The sequence below is a fragment of the Pongo pygmaeus genome, chromosome 10, assembly GCF_028885625.2.
Source record: "Pongo pygmaeus isolate AG05252 chromosome 10, NHGRI_mPonPyg2-v2.0_pri, whole genome shotgun sequence".
Taxonomy (NCBI): domain Eukaryota; kingdom Metazoa; phylum Chordata; class Mammalia; order Primates; family Hominidae; genus Pongo; species Pongo pygmaeus.
The window spans coordinates 73,616,256-73,635,189 of NC_072383.2; the positions used below are offsets into that span (position 1 = coordinate 73,616,256).

General features: G+C 37.0%; 1 long non-coding RNA gene and 1 pseudogene across 1 annotated transcript in view; one reads left to right on the forward strand and one right to left on the reverse strand.

Moving 5' to 3' along the window:
* The window catches only part of LOC129009791 (uncharacterized), a 393,225-nt gene that overhangs the window by 20,964 nt on the left and 353,327 nt on the right, over nt 1-18,934 (reverse strand). The window lies entirely within an intron of this gene.
* On the forward strand, nt 4,475-5,961 carry LOC129010437 (6-phosphogluconate dehydrogenase, decarboxylating-like; annotated as a pseudogene).

Here is an 18,934-nt window from a genome sequence, read left to right on the forward strand (position 1 = left end):
GTTTTTACAGGTTTAGGTTTTACACTTAGGTCTTTAATCTACTTGAATTGATTTTTGTATATGATGAAAGGAAGGGGTCCAGTTTCAATACCTTCGTTTTCTCATTTTGAAAACAGGCATACTGGTATCCATCCAATAGTGATATTGTCAGGATTAAATTAGGTAATATAGAATATGACAGTAGCTGTTATTTATATTGTTTCATTTCTATTTTGAGCCCTTAGTGTAAAAGTTATTCTATATAAGCAAAGCAGCTACTTATGTCCTTATTCTAATTTTTGCTATTTCTATCATGGGTTTCCGTCCTCTCTCTTTTTGACATTTCATCATTTTTTTGTTGTTGTTTTATCGGTCTCCTGCTGTTTTTCTTTAATGAATCTCAATTTTCAAACTGACATGTTGCCTTTTTGTGAATATCACTGGCCAATCTGAGAATTTCTTTCAGTTTATGAGACAAAAGAATGTTTTAGGCATAATCGTCAGGACTTTGGTTCTTCTCTGCTATATTCTTCTAACTGATGGCTTTGTTCTGTTGTTGGAAGAAAACAGACGTTGTACTCTTGGTCTTCTTTTCTTTGTCCAGATCACCCTGAAAATCTGGTGGTTACGGAAGGTTATTCTCAAGAATAGATTTTCAACCTCAACACCATTGACATTTTGGGCCAGGTAATTCTTTGTTGTTGGGGCTTCTTTTGTGCATTGAAAGATGTTTAGCAGCATTTCTGGCTACCAGTATCTCCTCTCTCCTTCACACCAGTGTGACAACCAAAAATGTCTTCTGAGGTGTAAAATCATCCCGGTTGAGAACATTTACCCATACTTACTCTGCCAAGCACTTGCCTGAGTGATTTACATTTACCCTACTCTGTTCTCACTATGAAGATTTCCCTAAGCAATGTTTAAAAATTTGGCAAAACTTAGGTGACTTTGACCACATCCTTGAACAAATGAACTAGTTTTTTCCAGTTCCTAACCATAGGCTGAACCTTGGACCTCATGCTGTTGTTGACTAGGGTGGCTTAGTCTAGAGCATGTATATGGGTCATAGCCATATCAGTCTACTCATGAACATTTATAAAGCAACCTAAGTGTATCCTTCTTATTTATGACTTGTAAGCTCACTATTGTTAAAATATTACAGTTCTTTAATTGTAAAATACCATTCATTGACTGTAGGATTCAGTCAACAACACCTTTTTTTCTACTTAAAATATATATTAAATGTTCAAAAGTATTCTTTTTAGCTTAATAAACCACAAATGGTACACATGTATTTGCATTCCACTTTATTTTTCAGGACTACCCACAGGAGTTTAAGGATGACAGCCTTCAAATGTTAAAATGCACATTCCTGGCTCCTACCTTCCATATTATGACCTTGAGGATGAGCAGGAGACCCCAGGGATACAATCAATTCTAAACAAGCATATCAGCTAATTCTAATGTAGCCCACCAACATACACTGAGAAGGATTGGTCTAAGCCTTCTTAACATTTAGGATGTAAAGACTGTTCTAAGTCACTGCTGTCCCTTGGCAGTCATGTGCAACATCAAGTGTCATTACACACCACTATTCAGGCTTAATCACAACCATGATACATCCTAAACAGTACCAGGGATTCATTTGAACTCTCTACTTAGCCAAATTTGTAATTTTACTTCAGGTAATTAAATGATATACCATTGGAAGGTAGTTTGCCTCATAAGCCAGCTGGGACCTTTCAACAAATAGACATTTGATGCTGCAGGTGCCTTTTATGATGCTTACATTGGCTATACCAACCTCTGCTATCTTAGAAAACTCTCCACTTATTCTCCCAAATTTTCTGCAGCCTTTCAATATGTCACCTGAACTAAAACAGATAACCTTCCTAATATAAAATAACTTAAAGACTGCACCATAATATCTATTTTAGAAAAAGTTTTCAGTGACAGAGATATGCATTTCATTAAAACTTTACCAGAATGTGATGTTATTAATGTAGGCTCTTAATTGCGGTGACAATTGGATGCTCAATAGCCTGTACACCTGTTAAATTTGTGTATGTTTAGTCATTGACAACTACTTATCAACTTACCTTCTCCCTGGTGGCAGCAAATTTCATTTGACATTGATTGTAAGATAGATTCAGATTTTTCAAATAATCAAATATACGGAAGGTTATTTTATGTGGGGGGATAATGAGTAATTAGTGGGTATGATGTACATTATCTAGGTGATGGATATCCCAAAGCTTTGAATTAACACAATCTATGCATGTAACAAAATTGCATTTGTACTTCATTCATTTATACAAATTTTTTAAAAAGTTATTTTACAATGGAAAGAGAAATTCTCCTAGTTAAGATTTTAAGCCTAAGCTTTACTTTGCTAATCAGTGTGCTTTTCAAGAATATTTAAATGATTAGTTAGATTCATTTGAACAGGGGAAACAGTGTCTTAAATAGAATTTTGAAAAAAGAATAAATTTTACTATTGTATGAAATAGTAAAGCTTCTGAATTAATGGAGCTTCTATTTACATCTTACATGGTAGTACCCATAATTAGCATGTTCTTAGTAAATGTGTTTGTTTCCTAAATAAAAACGTATAAGCTAATTCAATAATTAAGGCTTAACTTCCTTTTCCTCAACAAACCATAGAATTAGTCAAAAGATACAGAAGGAGGTTTATCAGACAGAAAGCTACAGGATTAAGTGTGTAAACCAAATTAATACCAGAAATTGTTTAGCTCTGTTTAATTTCAGAAGGGCTTGTTCCACAGTGATAACTTTAGAGCATATTCAAGAATTGATTGTTTCTATTAATAAGATGTGCCAATGCCTGTTTTATTTGGTAGGTTAAGAACCATCTGATGAGTTATTCTTGTCCAATACAGAGAGTACAAAGAATAGAAGAAGAGAATGCAAAACTTTCTTTATAATTCATCTTATAACTAATATCATAATGAGTATTTATTAATTATATATTATGTATTATATATATACATATATACACATATTTTTTTGAGACAGTGTCTCACTCTTTTGCCCAGGCTAGAGTGCAGTGGCACGATCTCAACTCACTGGAACCTCCGCCTCCCAGATTCAAAGAATTCTCCTGCCTCAGCCTACTGAGTAGCTGCAATTACAGGTGTGTGTCACCACACCCAGCTAATTTTTGTATTTTAGTAGAGACAGGGTTTTATCACGTTGGCCAGGCTGGTCTCAAACTCCTGACCTCAAGTGATCCGCCTGCCTTGGCTTCCCAAAGTGCTGGGATTACAGGCATGAGCTACCACGCCCAGCCATATATATTTAATAATATATTATTTATTATAATAAATATAATTATAGTACTTATTAATAATCTCATAAATAATCTTACAGTAATCTGTTCATCTTACAAATAATCATTACCTACCCACCAAAGTTCTCCGATAAGTGTTATTTGAAGACTTAGGTAGACAGAAAAGCAAAAAGTAGTGGACTGTCTCTAAAGACTGTTAAGTAACTTGTGTCTTCATCCCATTAGAACCACCCCGTATCCACTGAAAAACATTTAGTCTGATTTGTGGTCAAGTTGCAAGAAGGCAGCAAAGCCTCTGCCTTGCAGAAGGCCAGCAACATCAAGAAGTTCTCTCTATTGTTTTCTCCCATTGAATCTGGCCTCTGAAGTGTTATGCTAAAGTAAGCATGGGATTTAGTCAAGGGAAAATCTCCTGGGATTCATTTCTTGGACTTGGAAAGTCTTATAGTGCATCTGCCTTATAGTGGCTGGGTTATGGAGCAGTGCCATGGCAACCAAGATACAACTGCAGCTTCAGCCTCGCTGGCAGCATTGAACAGTCATGGAACATAGGGACATCCCCCTAACAATTGCCATAGCCTAAATGTAGTGATATGAAGGCCACATAATGGTGGCAAAAACTGGAATAAAAAGGAATAAACGAATGGGGACAAAATTACAAAGAAGACTAACCAGAACTAGGAGAAGAGAAAGAGAAGGCAAAATCAAAAGCTATTTCCCTTTTGAAACCTATGAGACTGTGAATGTAGCATTGCCATTAATAGCAATAGGAAAGTCATAAAGATAAATGTTTTGGGTCTCAAAGATATGTGAGGTTTGCAGTTTACTAAATTCGAAGGGCCAATCCATTTGGAAGTGTGAAGATGGCTTGTCGGAGAATAGAAAAAAAACTACTCGGGAGGATTTGGGAATTGGCACAAAGATGTCACCGAAACTGAAGAAGTAGATGTGTTCTTCATGGGACAAAGTATAGAGATTAAGCTTCTATAGATGGCTGAGGATAAAAGTTTCAAAAATATTTCTATTTAGCAGATGGTGGAGGAAAAAGAGGCATCTAAAAAGACAAAATTCTGGCAGCTGGTATATCCTTCACTTGCCTGTGAGCCGTGAGCCCTCCACACTTTGCCCACTCCAGTTCTACTCTGTCCGATGCTTCCACCATGGCCCAAGCTGGCATTGATTGCACTGATTGGACTGGCTGTCATGGGCCAGAACTTAATTTTGTGCATGAATGACCATGGCTTCATGGCCTGTGCTTTTAATAGTACAGTCTCCAAAGTTGATGATTTCTTGGCAACAAGGCAAAGGGAACCAAAGATGTTGATGTTCAGTCCTTGACAAAGATGGTCTCCAAACTGAAAAAGCCATGGGCATATCATCCCTCTTGTGAAGGCTGGTCAAGCTGTTGATTTCACGAAAAAATTGGTACCATTGTTGCACACTGGTGATGTCATCATTGATGGAGGAAATTCTGAATATAGGGATGACACAAGATGATGTAGATACCACAAGGCCAAGGAAATTTTATCAGTGGAGTGCAAAGTTAGTGCTGGAGGAAAAGGATCCCAGTATGGCCTATCACTCATACCAAGAGGGAACAAAGAAGCTGGCCCCTATCAAGACAATCTTCCAAGGCATCACTGCAAAAGAAAGAACTGAAGAACTTTTCTCTGACTGGGTGGGAGAGGAGGGAGCAGGCCACTTTGTAAAGATGGTGTACAATGAGATAGAGTATGGGGACATGCAACTAATCTGTGGGGCTTACCACCTGATGAAACATGTGCTGGGCATGGAGCAAAACAAAATGGCACAGGATTTTGAGGATTGGAATAAGACAGAGCTCAACTCATTCCTGATTGAAACCAAAACAAGACGACAGAGGCCTTTGAAAACTAGAATAAGACAGAGCTTGATTCATTCTTGATTGAAATCACAGCCAATATTCTAAGATACTGATGGCAAATACCTGCTGCCAAAGATCGGGACAGCACAGGACAGAAGGGCACCAGAAAGTGGACCCCCATCTCCACCCTGGAAGATGGCATTCCTGTCACCTTCTTTGGAAAAGCTATCTTTGCTTGGTGCCTATCCTCTCTGAAGGATGAAAGAATTCAAGCTAGCAAAAAGCTGAAGGGTCCCCAAAAGATCTAGTTTGATGGTGATAAGAAATCATTCCTGGAAGACATTCGGAATGACCTCTCTGCTTCCAAGATCATCTCTTATGCTCAAGGCTTTAGACTGCTAAGACAGGCAACCACTGAATTTGGCTGGACCCTCAATTATGGTTGTATTGTCCTGATGTGGAGGAGGGAGGCTGCATCATCAGAAGTGTATTTCTAGGAAAGATAAAGGATGCATTTCATCAACGCCCAGAACTTGAGAACCTATTATTAGATGACTTCTTTAAGTTGGCTGTTGAAAACTGCCAGGACTGCTGGTGGTGGGTGGTCAGCACTGGGGTCCAAGCCAGCATTCCCATGCCCTGTTTCAGCATTGCTGTCTCCTTCTGTGATGGATATAGACACGAGATGCTACCAGCCAACCTCATCCAGACTCAGCAGGATTACTTCGGGGCTCACACCTATGAAGGCTTAGAAAAACAGGGACAGTTTACTCACACCAATTGGACAGGCCATGGTGGCAGTGTGTCATGCTTTTCACATAATGCCTAATCATGCTGTTTCTGTTACCCATCACAATTCCATAGACCGGGACGTTTCATGTATCACACAACCACACAACACCACTTAATGGTCCTTTGTTCTATTTTCTGCTCAGATCTTTTAAAATAAAAGAATGTAAGAGACTCCCAGAAAAGTCATATAGAGTTTATTTATAAAATAGCTCTGTGAGAACCATCATGCCCTCTGCCCTTGCCTCTTGGGACTGACCAGGAGCTGATAATGTGCGCGAGAGTGAGAACCAACCCGTTGAAGCAGTCGTTCCTAAGTGCTCCCTGTGGACTAGTGAGGCTCCTCTCACGTAAATAGGAAGACTGTTGTTACAAGCTGATCAAACTGGAATATTTCTATCATGCAGCTGAATTCCCTTTTTCCTTTACTCAATAAAAGCTACATTTTATTAAAAAAAAGAAAGACAAAATTCTGAAAGGGTATCAAGAAAGTTTCGTGGCAGAGATACACATTTCAAGGAAAGAGCTGGTCAGCTGTGTCATGGATGCATTTAAAAACGAAGAGGAAACTGAAGGCAGATGACATTATGGTGAACATACTGGAAAGGAATTAAAGAAGCTTGTGATAAGTTGAAGGCAAATTTGAAGGAAGATCACTTGGTGACAGTCCTCTAGGGATTGTGCAGTGACACCTTATATTTCATCTCCAGCTCAGCCCGAACAGATGGCACAAATGAGAATCTTCTCATATGAGGATTTCATCTGGGTTTATAACCTAGTCAGTTCTATTTCTTTATTTGCCTCCAGAAGGGCTAGAAGCAAACCCCATCTGCATTCCCAGGGGAGGCAGGATAAGGCTCATTAACAAGATGTTTGAGATGGCCCTGCTTGCAGTTTTACAAAGAAACATTATGAATTAGCAGTGTAATATGTTACACGATACAATCTCTCACCACCACAGACCCGGGATTTAGTGCTTTATAGTATAGCTATATTTTAAATAAGACATAATTAGTATCAGAACTGTCAGATTTCAGCATCTTAAAATTAGATATTAAAAGTAAGGTTGATGAAATTATTTTGCATCAAATAGTAAAAGATGGTTTCCTGTAAGAAATATAAATATGGCATATCTTAATTTTCAAATTTAGCAAAACTGAAACCAAACCTTCCCATAGTAATAAATCTCTCTATATCATACAAAAGCTCTCTCTAGTCTATCCCGGAGATTTTAAATAAAGTGTAAAATTAACACATTTAATTTCTGTAAAATATTTCATATTTCCTTCTTGATGTATGGCACTCTTCTAGATTTTATGAATATATTCTGAAATTTACTGCTGCTATTTCAAATACTTTATCATATTTTGTTATACTGTATGATGCATTAGAAATTGATGAAGAAATAAGACTACAATTTGATTAATTATAGGCCAGAGGTTTTAATTATGCCTTTCAGTTAATCAGAGTAATTTCCTCTCTTATAACAGAAGTAATCCTTTTACAGACTTTTTTTTTTTGAGATGGAATCTCACTCCGTTGCCCAGGCTGGAGTGCAATGGCACGATCTCAGCTTTACAAAAACAAAAAGGCTTTATAATCCTAGGCTTACCTTTACTCACCATTGTTTACTAATTGAAGTTTAGAAATATTTAATGCAAGCAGTGGCTATGGTTTATTTTATTATTATTATTTTTTTTTGAGACAGGGTCTCACTCTGTCACCTAGGCTGGAGTGCAGTGGTGCAATCTCGGCTTACTGCAACCTCTGCCTCCTGTGTTCAAGCGATTCTCCTGCCTCAGCCTCCCTAGTGCCTGTGACTACAGGTGCCCACCATGGTGCCCGTCTAATTTTTGTATTTTTTGTAGAGATGGGGTTTCACCATGTTGGCCAGGCTGGTCTTGAACTCCTGACCTCAGGTGATCCGCCTGCCTTGGCCTCCCAAAGTGCTGGAATTACATGTGTGAGCCACCGTGCTCGGCCCTTTTACAGACATAATTTTTATGTATAGGCAATAATCCTACATTTTATAGAGTTACATCTAATTATAAATAGCAGAGCATTACATTGAACTAACTCCAGTATTCTCATAATGACTGAAGGTCAGTAATCAAGCCAAGCCCAGGAATGTGGCTGGGCTCCAAGAATAATCTAGAATGATCCAGGTTTTGTCCATGCTCCATTCTGCCCTTCAATTTCATTGTTTTCTTTCTCTGAGGACTAGCTTTCTCCGCTCCCAGTCAACATACAAAACATGGAGAACAGTAGCTCCCTGATTCTATGTGTTAGAATTCAGTCATTCAGGAAGAAACTAAATGTACTCTTCCTGTTCCAATTTTAAAATTCCTAGGCAAAAAAATGGCTATTTTCATCAGTTGTCCATTCTTAGATGAGTCAACTCTGGTCAAGGAGTGCGTACACATTGGAGAATAGGGTTTGACCCAAACTATCAACTGGAGACAGGAGCCATGGACATGTAGGGCTCAATGGCTGCCCTGGATCTACGGCCATTATGATAAAGACGTGATGTGCACCTACACACCAACACACCAGAGACTGTCCTAAAGAGTGATAACTTAATTCAGTCGCTTTAATTTTTTTAAAAAATCAATTTTAAAAAATCAATTTGCTTAGAAGAAAACTACAATCATAACTATTACTTGGGTCTGTTTAAACAATTTTATTTTTAAAATCTTTGTGATTTTGGTGATGCATAAACACACTGTGGTTATTTTTATTTGCCTATTGGGAATTCTGATGAAAAATTAGGTGAGCAAAGGGACATATTTTTTAAGCTATAAGACAGCTGTTCTTATTCAGTCACTGAGTGATAAGGAGGGAAGTTTAAGGCTTAGAATTCTTGGTTGTTGTAGGAGATACTTGAGTTGCTGACTTTACCCTTTCATGTTTGCTTTCCTGCCCTGCAGAAACAAGAAACTGAAATCCTTCTTATATCCCTGAATCCCCAGAAGCCCCAGGTGATCCTGTTACTTGGTTCTGGTGAATGGGATATAAGTGAAAAACTATTGGTGCTTCCCCTTCTGTTCTTCTTCCTGCCTGAAATCCTGGAGGGATACTTGAGGCGCATCAGCCACCCCTAAGGATGGAAGACAAGGAAGGAAAAGAAGAGAAAATGAGAAAGCATGGACTGCCTGTGCTTGCAGTCCTCTTGTATGAGGCAGACAAATTCCTTAATATAAGCCACTCTGTGGGGTTTTTGTGAAACTCATAGCTGAGCACAATACACTGGATATAGCTATCCCAGCATCAGGAGAGTGGCAAGAATTACTGAAAGTTGGTACTTAAAGGTAGCCAATTGCTACTGCAAATCGTTTTGCCCTAGTGATGGTTAATTTTATGTGTCAACTTGATTGGGGCATAGGATGCCCAGATATTTGGCATTATTCTGGGTATGTCTGTGAAGGTGTTTCTGGATGAGATTAACATTTGAATCTACAGACTGAGTAAAGTAGATTGCTTTCTCTAATGTGGGTGGGCCTCATCCAATCAGTTAAAGACCTGAGTAGAACAAAAAGGCTGAATAAGAGGGAACATCTCCTGCTTGATTGCATAAGCTGAGACCTTGGTCTTTTCCTGGTTTTGGACTTGAAATGAAAAATAGACCCTTGAGTCTCAATACTGCCAGCTTTAAGACTGGAACTTACACTACTGGCTCTCTTGGTTCTCAGACCTTTGGACTCAGGCTGGAACTACACTATCAACTCTCCTGGGTCCCCAGCTTACTGGGGATCTTGTACTGGGGACTGCAGATCTGAGACTTCTCAGCCTCCATAGTCATGTCAGCCAAATCATAATAAAAGTCTCTCTGTCTCTCTGATTTTTCTTTCTCTAGAGGCCGTTGACTATTTGGGAGGTGTGGTAGGCTGAATAATAGCCCTCCCAAAGATATCCACATCCAAAATACCAAAAACCTGTGAATATGTTACCTACATGGTTAAAAAGACACTGCAGACGTGATTAAGTTAAGTATCTTGAGATGGGGAGATTATCCTGAGTTATCTCAGTATTCACATGGGTTCTTGTAACAGAGAAGTAGGTAGGTCAGAGACATGGAAAGAAGATATGGAGCTGGAAGCAAAGTTCAGAGAGGAAAGAAGATGCTACCCTGCTGACTTGGAAGACAGAAGAAGAGACCTTGAACCAAGGAGTAGCGGTAGCCTCTAAAAACTGGAATAGGCCAGAAAATTGATTCTTACCTAGCACCTCCTAGGCAGCCCCGAGGACCCATTTTTTACTTCTGACCTCCATAATTATAAAATGTTAAACTTGTGTGTTTTAATTTGCTAGGGAAGCAGTAGGAAACTAACATAGGGGATTTGATTAACAGTATAAATGCAACTGGACTCCAGCAAGAGTTCCCAAAGAATCACACCTCTACTCACCCCTCAAATCCATTCAGGGTGCAGTGGGGTCAGCATGCGGCCATGCCCTCGCAGCAGATTAAAAGTTTCCTTTTTGATCTACTAAGAATAGCAATGTAGACTTAATGGCAAATTTGGTTTCTTATATCCAAAATTGAATTTTGAACTCAGTTATCAAGAGGTGTTTGTGACTAGGCTGTATCTACTGAGTAGAAATTTCATTCATGTGACATTTGACATAGAACTCTCTAGATGCATGATTAATTTTTGCAGATCAGGTATTACCTCATTACCAGATGTGTAGAAAGTAACAGTGTAATTATAAAGCAGCTATTTTCAGTGCACTCCGCCAGGTTATTTCTCTGCCAAATCATTATGCCCTGGGAAACAGCACGTGGCATTATCAAAAGAAGTTTGTTCTCATGAGCAGTCAGTTCAGATAATTGCATCTTTATTATTGACAGTTCCCTTAGGAAATTTGGGTCCTGAGTTCTGTTCTGCTCTGGAACTGCAATTCATTAAAGTTTCCATCCTGAGCCAGTTTTAATTAAACTGTGCTCCTTTTCTCTTTAGTGTCACATAGCTCATTTTTCCTAGCAGGCTAGAGTTATTGTAGAAATCCAGCTGTTGAATTAATCTGAGACCCCTTCCTATTTGTCATTTTAAGAAATCTCCTGTCAATTTACAAGTTCAGCAGCTGAATGAGCATAAAATGTACCAGCTTGCACAAAAAGAACATGAAAAGCAGGAAAGGAAAACGAAAAAGAAAGGAAATACTAGGTAGTACCTCAGTTTGCATCTTTTAGAAAATAAAACTAGTACTTGGAGACATTCATAAGCTGACGTGAAGTTTATGGCAATAATACTAGGTGGTAAATTAAATGTCTTAAATATAGACTTTTTTTAGCTCTTTTCATTCTGAAATTAAACTACCTTGTAATTGGTACAGTATGATTCATAATTTTTCGTCCACTTTCCAATAGGATTCTCTTAGCTGGCTATAATCATTCTTTATTTTATGCACAAAGTAAAAGAAATTTGTTTGTTTGTTACTTATGTGTTTTCACTGACAAGCAATAATGCATCATTAACTGCATCTCTTGTTAGTTGTCATTATCACTTTGCAGAGTGATAACTTTGTCTCAGCAGCACAGGTTCTCCCTCATTATGGGTAAGAATAAAAGAGCCTCTTTGTTCATTCAACAATCTAATAAATATTCATCGAGTGCCTTCTTTGTGAAAGGCCTAGTACAATACAACGCATAGAATATAAAACTGTCTAAGATAGGCTCTATTTTCTGGCAGTTTATTGAGGTAACTTACACGTGTTGACTGACTCTCAGGGACTCAGGGACTCTTCATTGCATTTCCTTTTTTCCCCCTTCCCCTTGACAATGTTTGGGAAAGATTTGATAATAGAAAGTCTGAAGGAGGTGGGCTGGGTGTGGTGGCTCACACCTGTAATCACAGCACTTTGGGAGACCGAGGTGGGTGGATCGCTTGAGGGTAAGAGTTCAAGACCAGCCTGGGCAACATGGCAAAACCCTCTCTCTACAGAAAATATAAAAATTAGCTGAGCATGGTGCTGTGTGCCTGTAGTTCCAGCTACTCAGGAGGCTAAAGTGGCAGAATCACCTGAGCACCGGAGGTTGAGGATGCAGTCAGCCTTGATCATGCCACTACACTCCAGCCTGAATGACAGAGATCCTGTCTCAAAAAAACAAAAACAACAAAGTCTGAAGGAAAAGTGATTAGTTAAGAAGCATAGTCTAGTCATGAGGTTATTATAGGGACAAATAAAACAATGGGAATAAAAAGAAAAATAAAGTCGCAGTACACATTTAAAAAGAAAGACTCAAAAGGACTCAGCAACTGATTGGCTATATAGGTAAATATGTGGATACATTTTAAAAATCAGTGTTTCCTCTAGTTTCCTTAAAATACATATGACTATTTAAAGCAAAAATTGAAACATGATCTTATGGGATTTAGTATAGATCGATACATGGGATTCAGTATAGATACATAGATATATGTAATACACACGAAAATTATAGCACAAAAGACTAAGGTGACAATAAATGAAATATCCCTCATTGCTATGAAAATTGTTACATTAATGTGAATTGGCATAATATTTATTTTAACTATGCTATGAAAATTTAAGGATATATATTTTAATTCTTACAGCAACCACTAAAATTTAATGCAATGAGATATAGCTAAAAAGCAATAGGTAAATTAAAATATAACTCTAAAAATTATTCAAATAAGCTAAAAGAAAAAAGGAAAGAAGAAACAAAGGAAAGAAAAATATATAGAGATTGATATACAGAAAACAAATAATAAAAAGGCAGACCTAATCTAACCCTGTCAATAATTACATTAAATATTAAAAATCCATACAGTCCAGTTGTATGGATAGTGTACCCATGCACTCCAATCTTTTTAACTCCAGTTAAAAGGCAGAAATTTTTAGAATTAATTAAAAACAAAGCAAGGCTCAACTATTTTATGACCATATGAGATGAATTTTAGATACGAAGATGTAGATAGGTTGAAATTAAATAGAAACAGAAAGGCTGAAGTGGCTATTTAATATCAAGTAAAGTAGACTTTAAGACAAAAAGTGTTATCAGAGATAAATAAGGAAGTTTGATCTGATAAAATTGTCAATCCATCAGGAAGATATAACAATTATAAATGTGTATGCGTCTAATAATAAGGCAACAAAATACATGAAACAAAGATTGACAAAATTAAAAGGAGAAATAACTCCATGAACATAGTTGGAGACTCCAAAGCCCACTCTCAGCAAGTAATAGAACAACCAAACAGACACTCAGCAAACACATAAGAGAGTTGAACAACATTATTAATCATCTCATTTTAATTGCCATTGACAGAACAGTACATCCAGAATCAGCTGAATACACATTCGTTTCAAGTACATGTGGTATGTTCATAAAGGAACTATATTCTGGAGTATAAAATAAGTCTAGTAAATTTCAAGAGGATTGAAATTATACAGAGGATGTTCTCTGACCACAAAGGAAAATTAATTAGAAAACAATAATGTGTTTAGAAAACTTCCTAAAATATGAAAATTAACACAATGCTAAATAAGCTAGAGGACAAAAACGAACTGATAATAAGAATTGGAATATACTTCGAATTGAATAACAACAACTAAAAAAACAACATATCAAAATTTGTAGAATGCAACTAAAATAGTACTTACAGAGAAATATATGGCTTTAAATAATTCTATTACAATAAAAAAGGGTCTAAAATCAATGACTGAAGATCCTTCTTGAGAAATTATAAAAAGAGAAAAGCACAAGAAGAGTATACAGAAGGAAGAAAATAATAAAGTTAAGAGCAGAAATCAATGAAAGAGAAAAATGATAGAAAAACACAGCCAAAAGTTGTTTCTTTGAAAAGTTCAAAAAGATTTATAAACCCTAGGTATACTAACGTAAGAAAAAACAAATAATGAATGTCACTATTGAGAACAAAAGAGTAGTTATTACTAAGATAGAATAGACAATGTCTATCCTAGAATAGACATTCTATCTTAGGATAGATAATAGGATAGAATAATGAGGGAATATTATTAACAATTTGATGCCAACAAATTGACCAATTCTGATGGAATGAACACATTTTTTGAACATCAAAATGTACAAAAACTGACACAAGATAAAAATCTGAAGTGTCATATATCTATTAAGGAAAACTAAAATAATTACTGAACTCTTTCTTCAGAGACTATTCCAGGCCCACATGGTTTCACTGATGAATTCTAACAAATATTTAAGGAAGAAATAGTCTAACAAATATTTAAGAAATTCTTAAACACATCATTATTTCAGAAAAGAGAGAGCAGGGAACAATCTCAATTCATTTTATGATAACAGCATAATCTTAATCCATAAACTGACAAAAGACTTTTTTTTAAATTATGCATCATACCTCTTTTTTTTTTTTTTTTTTTTTTGAGATGGAATCTTGCTCTGTCACCCAGGCTGGAGTGCAGTGGGGTGATCTTGGCTCACTGCAACCTCTGCCTCCCGGGTCCAAGCAACTCTCCTGCCTCAGCCTCCCAAATAACTGGGATGAAAGTCATGTGCCAACATGCCCAGCTAATTTTTGTATTTATAGTACAGACAGGGTTTCACCATGTTGGCCAGGCTGGTCTTGAACTCCTGACCTCAGGTGATCTGCCTGCCTTGGCCTCCCAAAGTGCTGGGATTACAGGCATAAGCCACCGCACCCGGCCTATGCATCATATCTGTAATAAAGATAGCCTTAATTTCCTTAACTAAAATATTAGCAAATCAAATACATCAATATATATGTAAAGAACAATTACAAGAGGAGTTACCCAAGAAATGTAAGACTGTATAACATTCTAAAATCAAGATAATTCTTCATGTTTTCAAAAAATGATAAAACCCATATGATTCTTTCATTAGAAGCAGAAAAATATTGACAAAACTCATCATTTATCCATGTCAAAACTCTCAGCAAACTAAAACTAGAAGAAAGCTGGGCACAGTGATGCATACCTGTAGTCCTAGCTACTTGGAGGCTGAGGTGAGAGGATCACTTAAGCCCAGGAGTTTGAGTCCCACCTAGGCAACATACCAAGACCTTCATCTAAAATAAATAAAAGAATGAATAATAATTTTAAAAACTGTCCTTCTAGGCTGGTCTAAAAAAAAACTGGAAGGAAACTTCAATTTGATAAGAGTATCTATAAAATCTTACAGGTAGCATTGTACTTAATGAAAAATATTGATTACATTCCCCCTAATATTGGAAATAAGTCAATAATGACTTTCATCTCTTTTACTCACAAGTCTTTTGGAGGCCCTTGACAATGTAATAAAAGGCAAAAAATAATACATTTTTAAAAAATACAGATTTGAAAAAATGGAAAAGTTTTTCTATCTGTAGGTGATGACTGTTTATGCAGAATATCCTAAGCAATCTACAAAACAAAACTACTACTAAAACTAATAAGTGAGAGACAGGAAAATGGCAAATAGGAGGCAGGACTGACTTGCAGCTCCCACTAGGACAGACAGAGTAGCGTGTGGAGACCCACATCATGAGCTTTTGCTCCAAGAACTACTGCAGGAACATACCAGGAAAGCCAAGAGAATCCATCCACAGACCCTTTGAAGGAGGTGGATTGCCACTGGCCACTGCAGGCTACATAGGACAGCTGAGGAACTCCAAAGACAAACGACATAATCCCTTGGGAGCTTTATGGCCCTGCCTACTGCCTGAGAAATCTGAATACTTATCCAAAGTCCACCCTAGGGCAAGCTTGTATTCTCCCTATACAACTGCAGTTGATGTGCTCTTAAAAGCGCCACCTCCTGCCTGGAGGCTAACTAACACAAAACCAGTGCAAAACCAAAAATACAACTCTAAGACCCTCAGAGAGTCCACTTCACTCCCCTTCTACTTCCACCAGAGCAAGTGCTGGAATCCATGGCTGAGAGACCTAAAAACAGATCACATCACAGGACTTTTTGCAGTCACTCCCAGTATTAGCCAAGAGCCTGGTAGCTCTGCTGGGTGGCTAGATCCAGAAGAGAAATAACAATCACTGCAATTCTGGTCTCAGGAAACCCCATCCCTAGGGGAAAGTGGAGAGCACCACATTAAGGGAGCACTCTGCGGGACAAAAGAATTTGAATAGTAGCCCTTGAGTCCCAGATCTTCCCTCTGACATAGTCTACTCAAATGAGAAGAAACCAGATAAACAAATCCGGTAAGATGAAAAAACAAGGTTCTTTAACACCCCCAAATGATCACAGTAGCTCACCAACAATGGATCCAAACCAAGACAAAATCTCTCTGAATTGCCAGAAAAAGAATTCAGAAGGTTGACTCCTAAGCTATTCAAGAAGGCACCAGAGAAAGGTAAAGTCCAACTTGGAGAAATCAAAAACATGATATAGGACATGAATGAAAAAATCTCCAGTGAAATAGATAATATTAAATTTAAAAAAAAATTTCAACTTCTGGAAATGAAGGACACACTTAGAGAAATGCAAAATGCACTGGAAAGCCTCAGCAATAGCATTGAACAAGTAGAAGAAAGAACTTCAGAGCTCAAAGACAAGGCTTTTGAATTAACCCAATCCAACAAAGACAAAGCAAAAAGAATTTTAAAAAATAAGCAAAGCCTCCAAGAAGTTTGGGATTATGTTAAACAACCAAATCTAAGAATAATTGGTGTTCCTGAGTAAGAAGAGACATTTAAATGTTTGGAAAATGTATTTGGAATAATCAAGAAAAACTTCCCCAGCCTTGCTAGAGATCTAGACATCCAAATACAAGAAGCTCAAAGAACATCTGGGAAATTAATTGCAAAAAGTCATTGCCCAGGTACATAGTCATCATGTTATCTGAAGTCAAGATGAAAAAAATAATCTTGAGAGCTATGAGGCCAAAGCATCAGGTAACCTATAAAGGAAAGCCTATCAGATAAACAGCAGATTTCCCAGCAGAAACCCTACAAGCTAGAAGGGATTAAGGTTCTACCTTTGGCCTCCTTAAACAAAACAATTACCAGCAAGAATTTTGTATCCAGTGAAAGTAAGCTTTATAAATGAAGAAAAGATACAGTCTTTTTCAGATGAACACATGCTGAGAGAATTTGCCACCAAGCCAGCACTACAAGAACTGCTAGAAGGAGCTCTAAATCTTGAAACAAATCCTCAATATACACCAAAATAGAATCTCCTTAAAGCATAAACCTCACAGGACCTATAAACCAATAACACAAGGGGAAAAAAAACAAGTTATTCAGACAACAAATAGCATGATGAATAGAACAGTTCCTCACATCTAAATACTAATGTTGAATGTAAATAGCCTAAATGCTCCACTTAAAAAATACAGAATGGCAGAATGGATTAAAATTTCACCAACCAAGTATCTGCTGTCTTCAAGAGATTCACCTGACACATAAGGATTCACATAAACTTAAGGTAAATGGATGGAAAAAGGTATTCCATGCACATGGACACAAAAAGCGAGCAGGAGAAGCTATTCTTATATCAGATAAAACTGGCTTTAAAGCAACAGCAGTTAAAAAAGACAAAGTGATATTATATAATGATAAAAGGACTAGTCCAACAGGAAAATATCATAGTCCTAAATATATATGCACCTAACACTGGAGCTCCCAAATTTATAAAACAATTACTACTAGACCTAAGAAATGAGATAGACAGCAACACAATAATAGTGGGGGACTTTAATACTCCACTGACAGCACTAGACAGGTCATCAAGACAGGAAGTCAGCAAAGAAACAATGGACTTAAACTATACCCTAGAACAAATGGACTTAACAGATATTTACAGAAAATTTTACCCAACAACTCAAGAATATACATTCTATTAATCAGCACATGGAACATTCTCCAAGATAGACCATATGATAGGTCACAAAACAAGTCTTAATAAATTTAATAAAATCGAAATTATAGCAAGTACTCCCTCAGACCACAGTGGAATATTATTGAAAATCAACTCCAAACAGAACCATCAAAACTGTGCAAATACATGGAAATTGAATAACCTGCTCCTAAATGATTTTTGGTTCAACAATGAAATCAAGATGGAAATTAAAATATTCTTTGAACTGAATGGCAATAGTGAGACAATCTATCAAAGCCTCTGGGATACAGCAAAAGTGGGGCTAACAGGAAAGTTCATAGCATTAAGTGCCTACATCAAAAAATCCGAAAGAACACAAATAGACAATCTAAGGTCACACCTCAAAAAAACCAGAGAAACAAGAACAAACCAAAACCAAACCCAAACTCAGCAGAAGAAAAGAAATAACCAAGATCAGAGCAGAACTAAATGGAGCTGAAACAAAAACAACAAAAAACTATACAAAAGATAAAAGAAACAAAAAGCTCGTTCTTTGAAACGATAAATAAAATTAATAGACCATTGGTTAGCGAGACTAACCAAGAAGAGAGAAGATCCAAATAAGCTCAATTGGAAACAAAATGGGAGATATTACAACCGATACCACAGAAATACAAGAGATCATTCAAGGCTACTATGAACACCTTTACACGCATAAACTAGAAAACCTAGAGGAGATGGATAAATTCCTGGAAATATACAACCCTCCTGATTAAACCAGGAAAAAATAGAAATTCTGAACCGACTAATAACAAGCAGGAAGATTGAAATGGTAATTTAAAAGTTACCAACAAAAAAATTCCAAGACCAGATGATTCACAGCTGAATTCTATCAGACATTCAAAGAAGAATTTGTACAATCCTACTGACACTATGCCAGAAGACAGCCAAAGAGGGAATACTCCCTAAATCATTCTATTAAGCCAGTATCACCCTAATACCAAAACCAGGAGAGGACATAACAAAAAAAAAAAATACAGACCAATGAATATAGATGTAAAAATCCTCAATAAAACACTTGCAGACTGAATCTGACAGCATATTAAAAAGATAATCCACCATTATCAAGTGGGTTTCATACCAGGGATGCAGGGATAGTTTAACATATGCAAGTCAATAAATGTGATACACCACATAAACAGAATTAAAACCAAAAATCACATGA